This window comes from Falco peregrinus, chromosome 1 (genome assembly GCF_023634155.1).
Source record: "Falco peregrinus isolate bFalPer1 chromosome 1, bFalPer1.pri, whole genome shotgun sequence".
Taxonomy (NCBI): domain Eukaryota; kingdom Metazoa; phylum Chordata; class Aves; order Falconiformes; family Falconidae; genus Falco; species Falco peregrinus.
This window is the reverse complement of record NC_073721.1, coordinates 20,138,514-20,152,293: the sequence shown is the minus strand read 5'-3', so window position 1 is coordinate 20,152,293 and position 13,780 is coordinate 20,138,514. Positions and strand designations below refer to the sequence as shown.

Genomic DNA, 13,780 nt, shown 5'->3' with positions numbered 1-13,780 from the left:
TGGCTACGCTTTGTAAGAAAGGGCCCAAAACTTGGGCTTTTTTGAAGGTCAATTTACTATTGAACTTAGACAAGACATTTTTATTTTAAGTTAAATTTACGGTAGTCTCTGCTGTGGTTAGCTGTGTTGTCTCACAAAGTTGTCCTTCACCTGCTGATCCGCTTACAGTCAGCTTCACTGCTGGCCTGGCCACTGTGGGAGCAATGATGGTAGGTGCCCTTTTTTTTTTTAATGAATTCCTCCTTCTCTGCATCCTGAAATGGATTTTGTATGCTTACATAGTTTTGTCAGTTCTATATGTAGTTCTATATCCTCTATATCTGTATCTCTTCCTTTAGTCCCCTACTAGTTTTCTTTTTCTTCATGTGGTCCTTATATATGAAAAGCCAAACCAGCACTTGTGGAATTCTCTCTTTAGTGGGGTGATTAACCACAGCTATAGAAGTTGCTTGGGTCCTTTGTTAGTGATTTCCTGACCTGGTTGCAGGCTTACCAGAGGTGGCTGTCACTGTGGCATCTCTGATGTGCAAAGGTATTAAGGAATGGTTTGAGTCACCTGGGATGCACCAGTGAGGCTGTGGTTTGAGGTATTAATAGATACACTTTGAAACCATTCAGTGTGCCGTGGGGAAGGAGGGGAGAACGGGGAAGGAGGGGAGAACGGGCTGATCGTTAAATACAAAAAGCCTAAAGTGTGCCTCAGGGGTCCTCTGTTTATCCTAGAGGATGAGCAATTCAGTGGGAGGGTGAGGTGGGGGTGCAGCACTGGGAGGACCCAGGCTCAGTAAAGCGTACCGCATGGCTTGCGAGCTCCTCCCTCCTCCCTCCGAAAGCACAAGCGCTGTAGCTGGGTCATGAGCAGTGGGGAGGCAGGCCAAACCCCAGGGCTAGTTGAAGGGCAGACAATGGCTGCTGTGAGAGGGAACCGCCAAAGCACAGAATTAGAGCAGGGAGAAGAATATGAATAAGCTGAAAATAAAATTAAAAAGCAGATGCTTTTTAGGCAACCAAATTAAAACCTGGAGCAGCTTGGTTTTTACATTTGTGTTCTGGTGTGTTGCCTAGGAGCTTCTTCCCTGTTAAGACAACAGACCAAATGTGTGCTTACAAACTGCCTGTGCAGGTGCAGGATGGATGCTGTGAAGCTGAGAAACATGGGAGATGGCGATGGAGGATCAGATCTGTTTACTGAGGGGAGAGCTCTTATGGTTGATCCTCTGCTACCCGGTTGTCCCTTTGTGCTATTAACACCATGTTCAGCCTGAACCTCTTCTCTTGGTCAATCCCAGCTGGCAGAGGCAGATTAGGAATGAAGGGATCAGCAAATGGCATGTCTTGGAGATCATACCTGTCTCTGTCTGAGTCTGAGAGCACATGCTCTGAGTATGTGGCACTATTGTCATCCCCTGACTCTAGTTTCAAGTTATGTTCAACGTCTTTGTCAACAACATGGACAATGGGACTGAGTGCCCCCTCAGCAAGTTTGCCGATGACACTGAGCTCCATGGTGCGGTAGATACCTTGGAGGGAAGGGATCCATCTGGAGCGAACTTGACAGGCTTGAGAGGTCGGCCTGAGCAAACCTCATGAAATTCAACAAGGCCAAGTGCAAGGTCCTGCGCTTGAGTCGGGGCAATCCCAAGCACTAATAGAAGCTGGGTGGAGAATGGATTGAGAGCAGCCCTGAGGAGAAGGACTTGGGGGTGTCAGTGGATGAGAAGCTCAACATGACCCGGCAGTGTGCCCTTGCAGCCAAAATAGTTAACCATATCCTGGGCCACATCAAAAGAAGTGTGGCCAGCAGGCCAAGAGAGGTGATTCTCCCCCTCTTCTCTGCTCTGGTGAGACCCCACCTGGAGTCCTGCTCTGGGCCCCCAACATAAGGAAGACACGGACCTGTTGGAACAAGTCCAGAGAAGACTGTGAAAAAGAGGGCTGGAGCACCTCTTCTATGAAGACAGGCTGAGGGTTTTGAGGTTGTTCAGCCTGGGGAAGAGAAGGCAGCACTGAGACCTTATAGCAGCCTTCCAGTACCTAAGTGGACCTACAGGAAGGCTGGAGAGGGACTTTTTACAAGGGCATGTGGATTTAGGATGAGGGGAATGGCTTTAAACTGAAAGAGGGTAGCGTTAGATGAGTTAGTAGGAAGAAATTCTTTATTGCGAGGGTGATGAGGCACTGGCACAGGTTGCCCAGAGAAGCTGTGGATGCCCCATCCCTGGAAGTTGAAGGCCAGGCTGGATGGGGCTTTGAGCAGCCTGGTCTAGTGGGGGGTGTCCCTGCCCATGGCAGGGGGGTTGGAACTAGATGATCTTTAAGGTCCCTTCCAACCCAAATCATTCTATGGTAGCCAGTAACCTTTAAACAGCTCTGGAAGGAAAGAGGAACTTGACACTGAGGCTTTTTCCCTCAGAAGTCCTTACTAGAGTCAGGGTTGGACAAAGTCATAATCGGTTTGGTGCCGAGGAGAGAGGAATTATCAGGCTTATTCCTGCAGATCTATATACTCCCTTTTCTGTGTTAGAATTTCTAAGGAATAGAAATAAAGCTGATGACTATGACTTTTGTGATGGATAGCAATGAAGGTGTTGTGGATGGCAGAAAATTTTGTGACATCCCCGGTTAAAAATGGGATCATCTGCCCACCGTGAATAATTTCATGTCAGGGAACTCTAGTTAAGGAGTCACAGCCCAGTGTACACATATGTAAGCTGGGAATTTCAAGGCAGGTAGTTGAAGAGATTTGGACAGTTCATCATGTGTTGATGGCATTCAGAGCTTCTGGAAGCCTGCTTTTGTCTTGCTGTGTGAATGGAAGGGGTCCTGTGAAGCTGTCAGGTTGACTGTACTGTCTCAGGATTTGAGGGAAAGCTGGCATTTAGTTTTTGTCCAATGTCAGCCAAAGATTTGGTAAGACTTCAGAGTGAAATGTTAGTATGGAAAATAAGTATAAGTTATGAGGCCATGGCATGTGCAGCTTAAAGGAAATACAGAAGGGAGAGATAACTGTCTCAGTAAACATGAGGAGTCACTATGAAGAAGAGTGAAGCAAGTAATTTTCATCAATCAGTAATGGCAGAGCAGGTAATGAAAGACTTAAAGGTGCACCAGGGAAAGTTCAGTTTAAATAAAACACAGGTTGAATTTTAGTCCCTTTTTTCATTAAGAAGGGAGAGTGCTAGCTGGTATGTGGGTGGGTGGTTCACTGACATGGGTGAGGTACCGAAAGCTGTGCTTCATGCCTCTATCAGAAGATGCCATAAACCAGGGGTCCTCAAACTACAGCCCGCGGGCCAGATACGGCCCCCCAGGGTCCTCAGTCCGGCCCCCAGTATTTACAGCACACACACACACACCCGCACACCCCAGGGGTTGGGGGGGGAGCCAAGCAGCTGCAGATGACTGCCTGCCACTTCATCTGTGCGCCAGCCCCCTGTTTAAAAAGTTTGAGGACCCCTGCCATAAACACTACTCCTAACTAATTCCTCCCCAGTACAGGCTGCAAAAGCAAGTGGGGAAATCATCCACGCCAGAGAAGTCAAATCCTTCCAGGGCCTCTGAAAAGCGGAGGAAGAGTCAGGTATCAGCTGTGGGGTGGTTTAGGGGGCTCAGGTTCATAAGAGCACACCAGGCATCTGCATGTCAGCTGTGAAAGGCTTGGTGAGACATCCTGAGGGTGCTAACCAGTGGGCACACCAGCCCCTGGGCTCTGCTTAGGTCAACCCTGTGCTCAGCCTGTATGAGCATGGGAAGACGCTGTCTGGCTGTGTGGTTGTCTTCAACATACCTATTAGATTGAAATCAAGTAAAAGCACTCAGGCAGCCACTTAAGTTGTGTCTTAGCTGTAACTTGGATCCACTCCATCAGCAGTGACAAGTGAGTAGTTGCAGCGCTACAACTGGCACTGACGTGCTGAGATGAAGAGCAGTGACACCAAAGTGGTACCCAGCATCAAGCAGAGAACACCTTGTGGTCAACAGACCAAAATAGTAGTGCAGAAGCGTCCCAGTGAAGCTGGCATGGGTGTGACAATACATTTGCATGGAGGTGCTGCAGCTGCTTGTGAGCATTGCTGGGACACTGCTCAAATGCACAGGAGCAGCTTTGCCATCTTCTCATTTGGGATGGGTGCTTCACGGACTGATTAAAGCAACCATTGCAATTCTGGTGAGAAACACCCATTATGGTATATGCTGCTTTGCTTGTATTTGAACTGTGTGACTTAAATGTGGTTGATGCAGCGGCTCTGCAGGGGAAGCCACTTGTGGATTTTATTGGAATCTATTTATTGCATCGTTAGTAGCAGTAGAGGGTTTTGCTCTGTAACATCAGGCTCCTTTGGTTTATGAAGTGTGTATAAATCCACTCCTGAGCTCCCGCAGTGCAGTGCACCCAGCCCTGTGCTCATGCAGGCAGCAGAGCCTTTTGTAGGACTCCAGTAAATAAAATCCCAGGAGTGGCATTTTAATTAATTACATTGCCACAAGAGTGTGTGTGGAGGTTTGTATCACTGAGTCCATAAAACAGAAGGGATAAGTTAGTTGGCTTAGATACTTTTGTACGTGTGCATTATTCAGTTCAAGAGCCATGTAGCCCCAGAAGTTGATGGGCAAGAAGCTGGGGATGTCTGTGTGAGCAGCTGGAGTGCAGCTGTACGGCTGCGTTAGCTGGGTGATGTACCTGGGCACATAAGCCCCATACAGATGAAGCCTTCAGACCAAGGCTCAGTACTCGCACAGGATTTCATGCTGGTGCTGGGTTTCATGCTGTTAGTGAGGCGCAAAAGGCAGGAACCATCTCAGAAGCTTCTGCAGCTTTATTTTGTTATTGCAGAGCCATTGCTGAGGCCTTTGCTATGTCCCAGTTAGCTGATGAAAATCGAAGCAGATGTTTATGGCTGTGTGTTTTCCATCTTCCCGTGGACCTTTAAGTACAGTGACTACAGGAGCATGGGCAATGTGTTTTATTAATCACAGAAAAAAAAAGTGAATTGTTTATCACCCAGTGGGCTTGCTGTGCTTCCTTGGGTGAAAAAAGTCAGCCAGCTTCTTAAGCATGACCCAAAATAAGTATAAAGTAAATACAAATAGAGTCCTGCATGATAACAGCATGCTAAAATTGCTGGTTGAGAGGTTTCTGACGAGCAATTCTTTTAGCAGATGTCTGACTTTTGCCTCATCCTTCTGGTATACGAACAAATGCTTTAGTCCTCTTGCCCTTTTTCCCCTTTCGGGCTCCAAAGATGGAACTATTCTGCACCTCCACATGTTGCTGGCTTTGATTTTGTTGGTGCATTAAGGACATAGGAGAAGGACACAGGCACTCCCTTTTCCCTGCTATGCTGAATCAAGCTCCTGCAAACTTATTTTTATTGCGGAATTGAGTGCCAAGGTCAAGCAGAAACAGGTAAACTCCAGCAGGAAGAGAGCTATGTTTCTTCATGGAAGTGATATACACAATTTTATTGAGACTTCCATTTGTGTTTTTCAAGTGTAAGGGTTTGACTCGGGTACTTGTGGCTCTGCTGTCCTGTGGGTTTCCCTGCGGGGGCGGCGAGACACAGGAACTTGTACTGCTTCTGAACTTTCTCATTCAGTGAGCATGTAGGATGTTAAAGCGGCTTCATTCTTTCCACTGAGGTACCAGGAGCATTGTCAAGGGCAGGAGTGGCAGTAATAGAGTCGGGTCTATTTTTTAATGCGTAATTAATTTTTTTTAATGCATAATTAACAAAAAAAGCAACAGTGGGAGGTGGTTTTTCATCTCTTTCCTCTCTCCATCCCAGCAGTTGGGCAAGTGCTTCCCTTAAATTTATCCATGTATCCTTTTCTTTTAGAATTTTTAATTTCATCCTCTTCAGGTTTCCTTCCTTTCATTCTCTCACTGCATGAAATTTCAAGACACAGATCTTTTTAGAGCTGGCAAGAAGTTATTTTGATTCATGAGGATGTTCAGGTGCAGCCATCTTTACATAACCTTTTTTAATTGCTCATTAAATGTAACAAGTTGTTGGTGATGGGAATTAATTTTTTCCCCTTGCAGGCAGCAGTGGCATGCCAAGGTCAGTGAAACCTCAAAAGCATCTATCAAACACCTGGTCTGCTGGGATTGCACTGCCACTGACAGATGTACATTTTTAACCTGGCTGCTACACATTCACTTGAGCTGCTCTCCGAGAGCAGAGGGAAAGCATTCAGAGGATTGGATTTTTCTCATGTGAAAATAGTTCCTTTTTCTTTATTTATTTTTTTTAAAGATAAAGAGAAGCAAGCTGGTAGCACTGGGAGCATTTTTCCTGACCTGATCCAGCTGTAGAGCCCACACTTGAGTCCAGGGAATCAGGCAGGGGAGGCAGTTAATGAGCAATTAAAGAATTCCGATGCTCTGCCTAGTTTTATGAGACTGAAAAGTGGTTTCCAAACCCGAGGACTTTGCGGTGCTCTCTGCCTGTCGCTGTTGGAGCAGGGACTGCCATCAGCAGCAGGCAGCGTGCCAGCTTGGCGCAGCCTGTGTTGCAGCATGCCGGGGCAGGAGCTGCTGCTGCAGCGCTGCAGGCAGGGAGCCTCTCAGCCTGCTCCAGACATTGGAGGTGGGTCGTGGTGGTTGTGGTTTGTGTCTCTATGGGTTATACAGCTCTGGACCGACTTTTTCTGAGCAGAGTGGTGCCCAGAACAGCCTCTGCACAATGGTTCAGCCCGGGTTTGGCATTTCCTCCTCTGCATTCTTCCCATTTGAGTTTCTCCTGCTGTTGGTAGCTCTGATAGTCTTCAGACCTGTTTCTTTGAGTGCTTTTTACCAAATAATATAATTGGGCTTTGTTGATCCCATTTGGTGGCTCTTTCCAGGCTGCCCAAGCAGTATGTCAGGCTTTATGTGGAGCGGGCTGGGCTTCACCTTGCAAAACCCAGTGTTTCAGATCCATGTGCTTTGGAACCTTTCAGCATAATTAACAAAAAAATGTAATATTTTGAGACCTTTGATCTTTCCAAAGAAAAAGCCTGTAGAAACTTTTGCCTTTCTTTTTTGGCAGTAATTTGGTGCCTGTGCAAACACTGCAGCTTACTCCCAAATGTATTAATTTTTTTTTTTGGACAGAGGACATTGCTGGGATTTAGGAAGATGTACAGTGTTTCCCCCCCGCCCTTTTTTTTTCTTCCTCTGTCATATTTGTATATGCAACTTGACAAGAGATCCTGACAGCCTGCTTCTCCAGAACAGTAAACAGAGCCAGTGCTGCAGTAGTCTGCAGATAAATAATGTATTACAGCCTGTCAAATAAAGCTTTGAGCAAATACAATTTTAAAGGGTCATACATTGTGAATCTGAATATTACCCTACAAATCATTATTTCCCAGACCTTTTTGATTCCTTATTACGCACACCACAGCACTCAGAACAGTTCACCTTTTTCAACTACCCCTAAAACCTGACAGAATTAGTATTAGTAATATTTCTGCTATTGATGTTTGTTTAACCAGCTTAAATAAGCTCAGAAATCATCCCTCAACACTTTTCTTTCCGTCCAAAAGTCCTTGTACATTTTTTTTTTTTTTGCTATCTCAATTGACATACATACATTTATTTTTTAGATGCTTCCTTTGAGATTTTAGGAAATACATATATATATTTGTTTGGGTTTTAGGAGAGGCCTTCCTAGAAATTTAAGAGCCTGTTAAAATACAGCTAGATATTTTGCTAATATGAGTGCTTAAAGAGGATAGAAACTATATTGCTGGTATGCCTGGTTACAGGTAGTTTGAAGTTCAAGAATTTCTATGTTAAATTTACAGAAGATGAGTTTAGGAGTATTTCTGAAAAGTAAAAACCTTCAGCTAATTAGTTGGAGATGCTGATTCTTGCACAGTGAGAGTACCATGCTTCGTGGTATTTGTGTTTAATATCCTTTTTAAAACTGATGTGACCGTGTTTCATATTCTTTCCTGGTGTTTATAGGCTAGCAGAGCTGTGCAGTAACTGTGGGATGAGCCCATGCACTGATAGGTATGGGCATAACTGCAGGAAAAGCAGCGCAGAGTATCGCGCCATCTGTGCAGCTCAGCAGTTGGTATTCCCATCAGCGTAAGTCTGGGGAATATAGATTCAAGTCCCAAAGCACAGACTGAGCTCATTCCCCGTCCCGTCGCCCCAGGGCTGCTGGAATGGTTACACTGTAGAGGTAATTGGGGAACAGCATGGGAAGTACCATGCTTTTTCTTTCGGCATTGCTTTAGGAGAAGTCTGAACTGTATTTTCATCATGCTGTGTTGTGTTACAGCTGGCTGTTTCTCTCTTGTGTTGATGGGCTTTGAGGCTTTTGCTGGTTTTGGTTGATCTTAAACACCATTTGAACCTATGCTGAGTCCAGCCACTGGAAAGGCATGATGGTTATTTTAACAGTCATCTTCAGCAAACCAAACCAAACAAAATAAACCACAGTTTAGTGTGCAGACCAAAAATGTGATGCCAGGCTAGGAAGGAGAAGAAATCTCACTTTTTCAAGCATGAGGTTTTTACATCCATTTGTGGTTGTGTGGTGACGCTAAGCCCTCTCTGAGGGGTTTGGTGCTCTGGCATCCCTCCCTGGGCAGTTGCAGAGCTGGTGTTGCTCTCTTGGGCATAGTTCAGTCTGGTGGCAGCAATGGCAATACGCTGCTCCCTGCTTATTAAGCAGTTTTTTATACTTGCAGTCTTGGATTAGACAGGGTTTCAGCACTGGGGTTTTGGGTAGAAATTTTCCATATTAATGCCATTGGTTATGACAGATTTAATAAGGAGGGAGGAACGTCTGGTACCCAAGCTTGACTTTTCCTGAAGGAAGGATATCCTGGGGTCAAGTTAAAATTTTATCTTACGTTTTCTTTCTGAAACACCACCAGGTCTCAGCTGAAGCCATGTGTCCCACTGCACCAAGGCTGAACCGTAAGGGGCGATTCAGCCCTTGCCCCACAACATACAGCATGCCAGGGCTGCAGGTCTGCACTTACAGAGACACAATGCTGTTAGTACCCTAAACCTTCAGTTTAAATGACATTTCCTTGTTTTCCCCATTGTTTCTCAAACTGGAAAAGTCTGTGTTTACAAGGTGGATGGGCTGAGTCCGCAGAGGCATTTGCAATGCCCATCGCCACAGTTAAGGAGGTCCTCCTGCCTGTGCCAGATGGCTCCTTAGCCATCAGAGCTGCTTCATTTCCCAGTAATGAAGCCTTGCAGCTGGTGGTGGCAGAAGGAGAGATGAAAGGAAACGAATGTTTCTGTTTAAGAAGTTCCAGCAGTTTTTTTGAATAAAGGTATTTCTCGTGATGGTGTCTCCTCATGGTTCGGGCTGGATGCTTCTCAGAAGCTGGCATGTGATTTCCCACAGGAGTAGGTGGATTAAGTGGGGGGGAAAAAACCCACAAAGTCTGGAAGCAGAGGGATTATGGATCTTTTGTTTTATGGTGGATCCTTGTATTCCCTTTCTATAAAGTTATGCAATTAAGGGGATATGGAAGCAGAGAAAATTGTCTGTTGATTTGCCTTGTGCTCTCCTCGTGGTGAAGCCTTTCCTCCGTGCATTGAAGGAAAGAGCAGTAGTTATTCAGACGGAAAGCTAAGCTAGAAGGAAGCTTACCCACATTTCAGCTCATAGAGGAGCATGAAGATGTTCGTCCTGTCTGATGGGAAAGGGGTGGTTTGAGGGGGTAGGAATATTCAACACATGTTTAAGGTTATGGGTAGTCTTTTAAATGATTGTCAGAAGTATCCTAATATAGTATACGGACTGGCTACTGGGACTGGGCTAGTGAAGCCGGGTCAGGTTGGCAGTGGGAGAATGCTGTGCCCCATTTTTCCTGCCTTCTTACCCTCTCATAAACACCTTTGATTTCCTTGCATGTCATGTTGGCTTATAATGAATTTCAAAATACTGCCTATTACATTTTCTTCAGTGTCTTTGGGCATCCTGGCTTGCAGGAAGAATACTGGAGAGTGTGTTATATTTTATTATTTACTGTATCCTTGCCGCTGTGTTGATGCAGAATCCACTGCTGGCACCAAGTGGCTGCAGGCGGAAGCTGCTGTGAAGGTGTTTGACTTGACGGCCATCTGTGTTGCATGCATAGATTTTTGGGGCTGCAGTTCGGAGACGGGTAGGTCCCCCCTGTTCCCTCCCCAGCATCTCCAGTGGTGGGTGTCACATGCAGGAGCTGCTCTGTCTTGCACCTGCTGGTGCCCTGTGATGCCAGCTGAGCGATTGCCTTGGCTGTGCTTGTCCTTTCTTTAAGATATATGAAAGGGAAAAAGGTTGTCAGAGGACTTGTTTGCTTGTAATAAATCTCAGTGTGCTCTGTCCTGTACTCCATCCTTGTGGGGTTTGCATTTTTTTTTCCCCCACCAAGTGAGTGGAAGAACAAACTGTGCAGTAATGTTACATGCATAAAGGCAAAGGATCGTGTTTATCTGGGAAAGGACACTTATTTTTTCTGCCTTTTCAAGTACCTGGTGGATTTTAACACTTAGCACTATCCCTGGACTGTGTATTGAGTACTGAAAGAAAAATTACTGTAGGATTTGCATCCTCCTTTCTTTTCAAGTGGAGGCAGTGGGCAAGCTGTGTTTGATTGGCCAGAAGACATTCAAGAAGTCAGGAGAGCACAGATCTGGTACCTCTGCTCCTAGACAGGGAGATGGGAAAGGGGGTATCAGGGGTAGCTTTTTAACAAAAAAAAAAAAAAAAAAGTTGAAATCAAGATTTATCCACTCACATCATTTGTAACCAAGTTTCTTTATGAATACACAACTGCTAACATGGCAGAAAAAATAGGTAGAACTGTCTCACCAAAATTTTTCTGCATCTTTAAATGACATCCTCCCCAACTGATCCCTTCTGTAATTAATTTAAACGCATCTGACACTAGCTTGAAGATAAGTTTTGAATGTTATTTACACAACACCATGATTTTGTTGCTTTTTTTTCTCAGTTCAGTGGTGATTATATTTGAATTTGGGAACTCGTTGTTGACCAGCTCTTGCTTGCAAGCCCCTTTCTAGGCTGGCCTTTGCAATGGACATTGCTGTGTGCCTGTTTATGGGAGAGTGTAACACTTGGCTTCCAGGATTTGACTTTGGGCATCCTTGAGTGTTTCAGTTTAACATTAAAGGTATTTGCTTTGAAGTGAGGTAAACCTGGAATAAGAAGCATTAATTTCATGGTTTTCAGGCTTTTTGTATTTCTTGAGAGTAACATTTGTATGGTGTTTTGACTCGTCACTGCACCTGATGACGACCTGCAGAAATTAAAAGTTAGAACCAGTTTTAGAGCCCACAGTGATGGGGAATGAGTTGGTTTATTCACAGGGGTTTAGGACTGTTTTGTACTTTAAGGATATGTGTATAAATAAGTTATTTTAGTTCCTTCATCAGATTTGTTTTATCTTTATTTTGTCACTTAACACAATCTCCCAACTGCATGAGAAATGAAAAGACGAAAGCTCTTTTGTCTCATGCACCTGCTGCAGGTGAGGCTCTTGCTACTGCTGTGATCAAGACTTGGGTTATGGCAGTAGGGTAGACACTGTTTCATTTTCATTAAATTTTGTAAGATGCCAAAAATAGTGCAAGCATCAGCATGTTAATTGTGCTCCATGTTCCAATGCTGCTGCTCAGAGCTGATTAAATCCTTGTACTTGAATATTGGGTTTATTTTTAACAGATGTTGTAGAAAGGTTTGCCAGCTGCAGTTTCCCACCAAGGAAATACCTAAAACCCCAGGGAACAGAAGCTGAGAAGATGAATCATGGGAGGAATAAGCATTTTTTCCCCATTGCTTATTCTCTAGCTATAAAGTGTAAGCTATAAAGTTTAGTAATAGGTGCCCCTAAATAAGGTAACTTCTAGTGTATCTGTTTTCAGTAGTGGCATTCGTGATGCAGAAGTTTGTTTGCATAGACTTTTAGAAGTAATCCTGCTTAAAACATGCTTGTCTGCCTTTCTCCCAGCTGCATGGCTGCGAACATTGATTGGAAATTACAGCATTATTCTTAATGTACCAACTTTCCTGAAACTATAGGTGTATCTTCATCTTTTATTTGGGAAAGCCCAAGCGAGGGGAGCCAAAGGGCTCACTGAGACCCTCTGCAGCAGCAGTGGGGCAATTGCTTTGAACATCTCAGGGTCACAGCTAAAAATGGGAATGAAAGAAGAAAGCTGGACTGAAATGCTGTGTTTCATCATCATATTCCTGTTAAGACTTCTTCAGCATAGCATTTGGAGAATAGTCCTGCTTTCTTATCTTAGCGCCAAAGTTAGCGCCAAAAAGCTTTGTGTGAGATACATCACAAGAAAAAAGAAGACAAAAAGTTTTTTTGATTTTTCATTTCTGGTCTATTTTGCATCTGGTAGTGCAAATCTAACCACTGTCTGAATGCCTAGTTACAGAAGAACAGTGAGGAGTTGGCCCTTTTTTGTTTCCCAGTCTGTGAGGTTGTAGGGATCTGTGCTGCTTGTGTTAGCCCATGGAGCTGCACAATGCCAGCTCCTTAATGTGAGGCAGGGGGAGAGGACCAGTGGGCTTTTAGACACTTGACTCAAGACTTTTCTAAGGATAATTCGCCACTTAGGAGGTTGATTTGAGAGATTTGGTCCTGTTTCTTATCCTTCAATAAAAGATGCTACCTAAAACTCTGCTAAAACATGGGATATTTGAAGGCAGTTGGTAGAATAATACTGGTTTGTGACTTCTGGGATGAAATTAGGAATATTATACTAGAAGAAAGCATTGGTGCTGCTTTTGAAACACTACCGACTGTGAATTTTTCTCCCTTGGGTACTGTAAAATGTAAAAAAGACTACCTCAGCTTTTTAACGAAGAACACATACTTTTCCTCCAAATGAGTTTTCCCTCTCCTTGCCCCAGCACACAAGAAGGGGAGAGGCCGATGTCTTGCATCATGAGTCTGTATCAGATGACACTAAAAAGCACCGTCTTTTTCCCAAATACTGTGTGGGTCGCTCAGGTGAAAGTACAAGGTGCTAAGAAGCAGCATTTGTTAGACTGAGAGCTGCCTCCTGCCAGCGTAGTCCATCCAAACCCCTCCAGCCCTGGCACTTCACGCATTTCAAATGCAGTAGGAATCACTTAGTATCCCACTGGGAGAAGCAGCAAAAGTCTGGCTGATATACTAATAATTAAAAAATATTTACCACCAACTTGGCACTAACATGGAAATTGTAATAGCTTGTTTGCAAGCAGCCTGGTTGCTATATAGCATAGCTGAAGACCACTATATTAAAAGCATATGTAGCAGCTGTGTCTGGGGCTGTGCCTACACAAGGATTGAAAGCAAGGCTGGTGGAGCTGCTGGCTTTCATCTCCTCACCTTGATCTCGGTTAGGTGCCTTGCTGGCGCTTGTGTTAGCTGTGTCGTTAAGCACAGAAGAGCAGTTGAGGCAGAAATGGTTAACTCACCAAGCAGTATCACGGCCAGTCAGTGGTACTACATTGTTCCGTAAGAATTTAAAAATCAGTTTTATTGTTAAATGTCATCTTCTGGCTTGTGATCAGCTGTAGTGTAGGTCATATGTTTTCTGATAAATTTGAAGGAAATCAAATAAGGGGTCCTGAATACTGAGATTTGTGAAACTAGTGTCAGTTGAAATCTAACATTGATGTTTGTAGAGCCACAAAGAGGTGGGGGGAAAAAGGAAAAGGTGAAATCTGCATTATTTAGCTACCACAGATGTGGTGCTCCAACCCAGCATCTTCCCAAACTGGGGAATTGCTCTTGTCTCCTCCCCTGCAGC

At 44.5% G+C, this 13,780-nt stretch overlaps 1 protein-coding gene across 5 annotated transcripts in view; it reads left to right on the top strand.

The window, feature by feature from the left end:
• Positions 1-13,780, top strand: part of MICU1 (mitochondrial calcium uptake 1) — a 105,815-nt gene that overhangs the window by 74,313 nt on the left and 17,722 nt on the right. The gene's annotated exons all lie outside the window — the stretch shown is intronic.